An 8,476-nucleotide genomic window follows, 5' to 3' on the forward strand; every position below is an offset into this window, starting at 1 on the left:
ATTAAACATAAGATAAGCTCATAAATGCATGTATTATTTTTCATCATTATTTTAACGTTAATTAGCCAAACAAATCCAAACTCAGATCAAGATACAAAGCCAATATAAAAGAGAAAGATGGCATCTTTAATCCCAAAAGATATGACCTCAAGCTTTCTCGTCAGGCAGCTTTCAAACGCCTCTCTCTATCCAACCCCAAAAGCGTGTAGACCAGCTGTGCTGCTTCTTCTGAACAAGGACTCAACATTCCCAGCAGGCTCATTCCTGAGCCAGAAGAAGGAGTCTTCTCTCACTGCTCTAGTCACCTTTCAAGGCCTGAATTCCACTTGGGAGGAACTGGTCTAATTCTTCCCCCGGATGCTTAAGTAGGCAGTGGGCTATGGAAGTGCCTCAGATGCCATCACCCCCCAACATCCTCACCCCGAGTAGCCCTGGTTGTGAGAAGTGAATCACAACACTCTCCTCTTTGCTCTCCTGCAGTGAAGCATGCCCATGGACGTAGCGGTCATTTGTTTGGCCTGGGTCTGCGCTCAGAGGGAGGACTTGTGCTTTTAGAGAAGCTCGCCTTCCCTTCCTAACCCATTTCTAAGGCAGAGAGGCAGTGAGGACCCAGGGAGTCACAAAGACAACCAAAGAGGCATAGAAAACCAGCAAGGTGGGAACCAGCAATTCCTAAATCCATGGCAACAGCACGTCTCTCAGGCCCTCTGCCTTCTTTTCCCCTCCATCCCGAGGGCTGGACTGATAGCATCCGCCTTAACTCTTCGTGAAAGATGAGAAAGGATGCCACAAGTGAGTTCAGTTCTCATAGAAGGAGAGGGAGAAAGGAGTATTTAATACTGATCAGGTATAATCATACATTTTTGGTGTTGAGCCAGATATACATGCGGGCATTTCTGTAGCAATCTGTAAGAAGCTTTATAAATGTATCTATTTCAAAATAATGAGCTTTAAGTTATTAGTTCTCTGACATAGCCTTTATTCATTCCCATTTCATCTTTTGAAAATGATATCCAAAATGGCAAAAACCTTCAGGCTATCAGAACACCAAAACACAAAGTCCCTGGATTCCGTTCCCTACTACCCAGGAATCAGCTCTAAAGGGAGAAGTCCTCACCAAGAGATGAACTCCTTACCCAGGGATCTGTCGGAACTCTAATCTGAAAGTAACAGAACCAAGTGAAGTGGTGTGATAAAATGGGAAGGTAATGATTATGTTTAAATTTACAAAGGCAGAGTACTAATTAGTGACAAATCTGACTGTGGAATTATTTTAATGGCATGCACCTTTTATTGCTTTCAAATGCACGGAGTAAACTGAACAAGCTACGACTTTGTTAGATAATGAAACACAGCTAAAAATTTATGTGTAACTGGTACATTTTAAACTAGTATTTAAAAGCTATTTACCTCTCAGAAAAAATATTCTTTTAAGTCATTAAGTGGCAACCATCCATTTTAATTCTGTTCTTGGTCTAATGATCACAAATTTCAAGTAAGTAGGCTCCAAAACAATGAAGCTTCACTGGTTCAATTAGAAACACCAGTTTGAGGGTTTCCTGAGAAGATTACAATAGGATAAATTAAATCTATCTATAGAAACACTGGAGTATAGAATATCCTATGTAGTATATTTGTACATAGGAAACATGGAAAGATTTCTAAGTCATATTAGTAAGTAAAAACAAGGATGTTAAAGACAGACTGAAAGATAGATAGATGATAGACAGATAATAGATAGATAGATAGATAGATAGATAGATAGATATAATACTATGTTACTCATCAGAACAGCACAAAACAATTCTCAGTTTTTCTTACTGGGTGTGTGTCCATGAATGTGTGTATAATCTTATTTATTTACCTACATACTTACTTATTCACTTATTTATCTTAACTAAGCTCTATGCCCAATGTGGAGCTTGAACCCAAAACCTGGAGATTAAGAGTCGCACACTCTACCAACTGAGACAGACAGGTGCCTGTGTGTGTAATCTTTAAGGTCACGTGCCAGAAAGCTACTGGCAACGGTTACTTCTGGGTGGGGGAGAGGAAATAGGGATTGGGAACAACAACAATGATCAAGTGGGATTTCAGCTTTGTATGGATTTATTTTTAATAAAGTGATTGTGTTTATGTGTTATTTTTGCAATTAAAAACTAATTTTTAAACTTAAGGTTGTTGATAGCCCTCTGTACCTAATCACAAACAGGAATTGCTGAGTATTATAGAAGCCTCACACCTAAAGGTGCTAGGAAAACACTGCGGTAGATGCTGTAGAAGTTCCTCAGTATTTCCATTTGCGTTCAGTCTCATAAGATCCATGTCTCAGCCACAATTTCTCAAAAAGAAATCAAGTGTCATGATTGGCAAACTGACCATGGTCTAGGTCATTAACACCAGAGGGACGGATATCTAGAAAGAATCACACTAAATTAAGAAGTAGTCTGCAGCTCTTAAAACTTACTTGGATACTTCTGAGAGTCAAGCTAATTCTGAGTAAAATACTTTTTTGCAAATAAAACAGGAGAAAATCTTGCCTTTCTTTTTTAGTGGCTTGATAAAAAGGCTGGAAACATATACTAGAAGGAATAGTTATTAAAAATTACAGTAAGGCTTCTGGCAATGGTGAAGCACGTCCTATCATAAGAACAGTCTACATGTAACAACTATAAACTCTACATAAAATAGGAAAACAACTATCTGAAGGCACCGGACAGTAATGAAAAGCAGAGAGAAGTTGGAGGGGAGTCAACACCTGAAATAAATGAACACCACTAGGTGAGATTCTTGTTCCTAAGGCCTTTTGGCTGAACAGTCTGTGCCACCTGGGACAACTAGAAGAAACAGAAGAAAGTATAAAGTATCCCAGTGAGAACCATAGAATGGAAAACCTAAATTTACTGCATAAAGAGTACCTGAATCTCTGGCTGATCCCTGAAATCCTCATGCATCAGGTCAAGCCAAGGCTAAAGTCAAAGTAGCCAAGTTAAGGCTAAAGGGACTGAATGACTGCCCTTCACGTTAGTAACAAAATTAGAGCATGAGTTCAGCCACGTTAATAGCTTCCTAAAACAAACAAAAGTCAGTAGCCCTCAGAGGAATATAACAGAATCCAGCATCCTATAACATATGAAAAATGTTCAGGATAAAATCCAAAATTACTAGACATATTAAAAAAAGATGAAAGTGACTTGTTCTCAAAAAACAAAAACAAAAACAAAAACAAAAACAAAAAACAGAAAAACCATGCAGTCAATGGAGACCAACCCAAGATGATCCAGATGTTGTAATAACTAAATAAGGATATTTTTAATCAGGCTTCATAACTATACCCAAGGAAGGAAAGTATAATATGCTTGTAAAAAAAAAAATAAATAAGAAATATCACCAGAGAATTGTGTTTTAAAAAAAACAAAAAGAGGGGCTCCTGGGTGGCTCAGTCAGTTAAGCATCTAACTCTTGACTTCAGCTCAGGTCATGATCTCACAGTTCGTGCGTTCAAACCCAGCATCAAGCTCTTTGCTGACAGAGCAGAACCTGCTTGGAAATTCTGTCTCCCTCTCTTTATGTCCCTCCGTCACTTGCCCTCTATCTCTCGCTCAACATACATTTAAAAAAATAATAAACTTAAAAAAAAAAGAATGAACTGGAAATTCTAAAACTAAAAACTATCATATCTGTAATAATAAATTCACTGGATGGCTCAACAGCAGATTATAAACATTCGGAAAATTCCAATCTAAAAAACCATCTAATCTAAAGAACAGAGAGAATACTGAATAAAACTTCAGAAAGCCTGAGAGACTTATGAAAAAACATCAAAAGGTCAAACATATTTGTAATCGGAGTCCCAAAGAAAGAACACAAAGAGAAAGAAAATACAACAAAAAAAATTCCTTGAAAATACATTACCAAACTTTCCTAAATTTGGCAAAAGATATAAAAATATATAGTCAAGAAGTTCAGCAAACCTCAAGTAGTGGAAACAAAGAAAACAACATTTACGAATCACACTCAATCTGGTGGAAAACAAAGATGAGAAGACCTTGAAAGCAGCCAGGGAAAAATATACTGTGCCTACACATGGCAACACAGAGGAAAATTATTCTGAGTTCTTCTCAGGAACTATGGAGGCTGGAAGACAGTGGAACAACATCCTTAAAGTGCTATCATAGGCAGAATAACGATTCCCTCAAACACGTTCAAGTCCTAAACAGACCCAATGACTACGTTAAATTAAGTGGGAAAAGGCAATTACGAGTTCAGATAGAAGCGAGGGTACTAATAATCAGCTGACCTTGAGATGGGAGACTCCCTGGATCACCTGGCCAGCTGGCCCCCATATTACCACAAGGGTCCTCCTAAGTAAAGAGGAAGGCAGAAAAGAGAGAGCAAGAGAAATGAAAACAGCAAAGACCCAGCCTGATGTTGCTGGCTTTGATGATGGGCCCAGGCTTCTAGGCAGTCTCTAGAAGCTGGAGAGGTAAGGAAGCAGAGTTTCTCCTAGAATCTCTGGAAGGAACATAACACTGCCAGCTCCTTGATTTTAGGCTGCTGAGATCAATTTTGGACTTCCGACTTCCAGAAATTAAAAAAAAAAAAATGCATTGCTTTATATCACTAAGTTTATGGTAATTTGGTACAGCAACACTAGAAAACTAAAAGGGAAAAAAGAGGATGGGGGGAACTGTCAGCCTATAATTCTCTACCTAGCAAAACTATTCTTCAAGAACAAAGGCAAAATACATTTTCATATAAAAGAAAAGAGAATTCACTGCCAGCAGACCTGCACACCGCAAGACCTAAATGATGTTCTTTAGGATGAAGGAAAAATGATCCCAGATGGGAACTTGGAACTTCATGGAAGAATGAACAGCACTGGCAACAACAACTGTGTAGGTAAACATAAAAGACACTTTCCACCCTCTGCATTTCTTCAAAATACACATGACTATTTAAACAAAATGCTAAAACATTGTATTGTAAGTTTCTAAAGTATGCAAATGTAATACATACAACATTATAAAGACTATAAAGATGGAAGAAGGATTCTACATTTTACATGAAATGGTAACATTTTACTCTAAGTAGATGGTGAAACTTTAACTATGTGTATTGTAATCCCTAGAGAAACCACTAAAAAAGAATACAAAGAGGTACAGACAGAAAGTCAAAAGTTAATATCTAATTAAAAAAAAAAAAAAAACAAAAACAACCTTTCAATTGATCCAGGGAAGGCAAGAAAGGAGGAAAAGAGGAACAAAAAACAAACAACAAACGAAATATAAAATGGCAGACCCAAAAGGTACAATAACCACAGTAAAATTAAGCAGCATTTCCCAAAATAAGTGACTACAGACTAAATACTTGTTCCTCCATAAAATTCATACGTTGAAGCTTTAATTCCCATCATGATGATATTTGGAAGTGGGGCTTTTGGGAGGTGATTAGGTCATAAGGGTGGAGCCTTCATAGACAAGATTAGTGCCTTTCTTTCTAAGAAGAGAGAAGATTCTCTTTCTCCAGCACGGGAGGACACAGGAAGAAGGCCGCCATCTGCAAGGCAGGAAGGGGGCCCTCACCACACGCTGAGCCCACTAGCATCCAGGGTTTTGATTTCCCACGCTCCAGAACTATGAAACAAATATCCACAGCTTAAGACATGTGGTCTAACATAATTGTCATAGTGGCCCAGACTGACTAAGACAGGAGTACTCTTTGAAAAAAAGTGCTCTGCCATCGTGTAAGAAACACTGAGATAAACAAAGTTGCACAAGAGGTTTTTTTTTTTTTTTTTTAGAGCAGAATTTCTCCTCCTTTACTACACGAATGTACACTGGGACCCTCGGGGGCTTACACCAGACAGCATCTCCCAAAGCCCTCATCTTAACACCATCACATAGGGTTTCCATGGAAAATACTATCAGAAACGCTACTGTGACGTCTCAGCAAGGATCTCATCCGTTCCTTGCCAATATGTTCATTTGCATAAGAGGCAGATTCAAACATGTACAAAAATACCTGACTCCATTAAAATGTCTCAGCTTTCTATTTTTTTATTCAATTAAATAAGAATGGAGCCATAAAAAGAAGACACCAAAAGGCAAGGTAACAAATCCACCTCTGGTTCTGCCATCGTCTCTGTTCCTAATTCTCACTGAGGGGAAAAAAGAAAAAATGCCTGAGCTGGGACTTCATTGTCTACATATTCAGGCAAGCAATGATTCCTCAGTGTCTCCTATCTGCTCACCTACACTGAAACGTGTTGCCAATAGAAACACCAGAGGCAGAGGAATGCTAAGGTATGTTTCAGTGTCTTTCTAAAATACCTCATTTTATTCAGGGCAGAATCAAATTTGATTCGATGTCACTTGTCTGGGTCCTAAAAAACAGTTCAAAATATAGCTAGTAATTTAAGAACATTAATGGTATTGGCTGAAATATTGAAAACGAAACAAAACAAACAAAAAAAGCCAGGGCACCTGGGAGGCTCAGTCGGTTAAGTGTCTGAGTCTTTTTTTTTAATATATATATTTTTTTTCAACGTTTATTTATTTTTGGGACAGAGAGAGACAGAGCATGAAAGGGGGAGGGGCAGAGAGAGAGGGACACACAGAATCGGAAACAGGCTCCAGGCTCTGAGCCATCAGCCCAGAGCCCAACACGGGACTCGAACTCACGGACCGCGAGATCGTGACCTGAGCTGAAGTCAGACGCTTAACCGACTGAGCCACCCAGGCGCCCCCTGGCCATACTTTTAACAAAGAACTTTTATAGATAAACATTCTTATCAACATATAGTTGTTAAACTTAATCGTATTAAATAAGAATAAGTTGTATTCTTTTTTTAATGTTTATTTATTTTTGAGACGGAGACGGAGAGTGAACAGGGGAGGGGCAGAGAGAGAGGGAGACACAGAATTGGAAGCAGGCTCCAGGCTCTGAGCCGTCAGCCCAGAGCCCGACGCGGGGCTCGAACTCACGGACCGAAGCGTCCGAGTCTTGAGGCTGGCTCAGGTCATGATCTCGCAGTTCGTGGGATGGAGTCTCGCATCAGGCTCTGCACTGACCATGGAGCCTGCTCAGAATTCTGTCTCTCCCTCTTTCTCTGCCCCTTCCCCACTCTCACACACACTCTTACTCTCTCAAGGCAAATGAATAAATATTTTTTAAAAATAAATCAAAGGTATGTCGGACACCTGCCCTTTTTGGCTCATTTATTTCAACTGCTTCCATCAGCATCCTATAATTTTTTGCCATGGTCAAGCTAGAAAAATTATTCAATTGTCTTCCCTTCAGTTAACGTAAAATGCAGAAAAGAGGCTTTGCTTTATAGTGAGTCTGCATTTATGGAATATATTTATGAGAAACTATCATTCGGCAGATCTAGATGGATATGAAGATGAGTAAGATAACCCGTATCCTCTCACACTTAACTACAAGATACAGGCTATAAACAAAAATGGACAGAACACAGGGCTGTCCTATGGAGCAGGAAGGAAGGAACTTTTTTTTTTTTTTCAGTTGGAGAATCAGGAGAAGCTGTGTAGAGAATCAAAAGGAGAAACAGGAGGCCAGGGAAGCACAGGGCTCTGGAAGGAAAGGCGGGAAGCCCGATGTGGCTGCTGCTAAGCCAGGGGAGAAATGGGGGCCATGGAATCTGGGGTCTGGATGCCAAGCTGGAGAGTGTGGACCCTACCTCAGAGGCAGCAGGGTTCACCGGAGATTTCTTCAAACTGTGGATTAACATGCTTCATCACTTACCAACGATATTCTTTGAGTTTTTATTATGTGCCAGCAACTATGCCCACAAGGAGTACAAAGCTGAACCCCACCAAGCCCCTGCTCAGGAAGACCACAGCTGAGCATGGCAGCTAAAAGCACCCACAGAAACAGCTTCCAAAGCAGCAGTGCGGTTCTGTCGGGCACACCTGCTGGGCTGGGCCTGTCCTGCCGAATCACAGCCCTCGGGTTTGCATGCGATGATGTTCACAGAAGAACAAATGATTCAAAATAATAAGAAGAGAGAAAGGAGAGATTGGAGGAATCAATTTTTGCTATAATCAGAATCCCCATAATCTAATAAAAGGTCGTAAAATAGTGCCAAATGACACCACTAGCCTGAGGCAAAAAGATTTTTTTTTTTTTTTGGGCAAAAATTAGTGCAGAACCTCTTGTGTAAACAATGCAGTGTTCCTTTCCTGTTCTGGTGATATTATTTAAAAAAGAAAACAACAGGGGCGCCTGGGTGGCGCAGTCGGTTAGGCGTCCGACTTCAGCCAGGTCACGATCTCGCGGTCCGTGAGTTCGAGCCCCGCGGCGGGCTCTGGGCTGATGGCTCGGAGCCTGGAGCCTGTTTCCGATTCTGTGTCTCCCTCTCTCTCTGCCCCTCCCCCGTTCATGCTCTGTCTCTCTCTGTCCCAAAAATAAATAAACGTTGAAAAAAAAAATTAAAAAAAAAAAAAAAGAAAAC

At 40.0% G+C, this 8,476-nt stretch overlaps 1 protein-coding gene and 1 long non-coding RNA gene across 4 annotated transcripts in view; one reads left to right on the forward strand and one right to left on the reverse strand.

Moving 5' to 3' along the window:
• SMYD3 (SET and MYND domain containing 3) overlaps positions 1-8,476 on the reverse strand; it is a 689,995-nt gene that overhangs the window by 266,687 nt on the left and 414,832 nt on the right. The window lies entirely within an intron of this gene.
• LOC121015132 (uncharacterized) lies at positions 464-8,284 on the forward strand. The gene is made up of 3 exons (XR_005783647.1): positions 464-954; positions 1,186-1,187; positions 8,242-8,284. It is a non-coding gene; the product is annotated as an uncharacterized LOC121015132 (long non-coding RNA).

Source organism: Herpailurus yagouaroundi, unplaced genomic scaffold, assembly GCF_014898765.1.
Source record: "Herpailurus yagouaroundi ecotype Mexico unplaced genomic scaffold, PumYag 205, whole genome shotgun sequence".
Taxonomy (NCBI): Eukaryota; Metazoa; Chordata; class Mammalia; order Carnivora; family Felidae; genus Herpailurus; species Herpailurus yagouaroundi.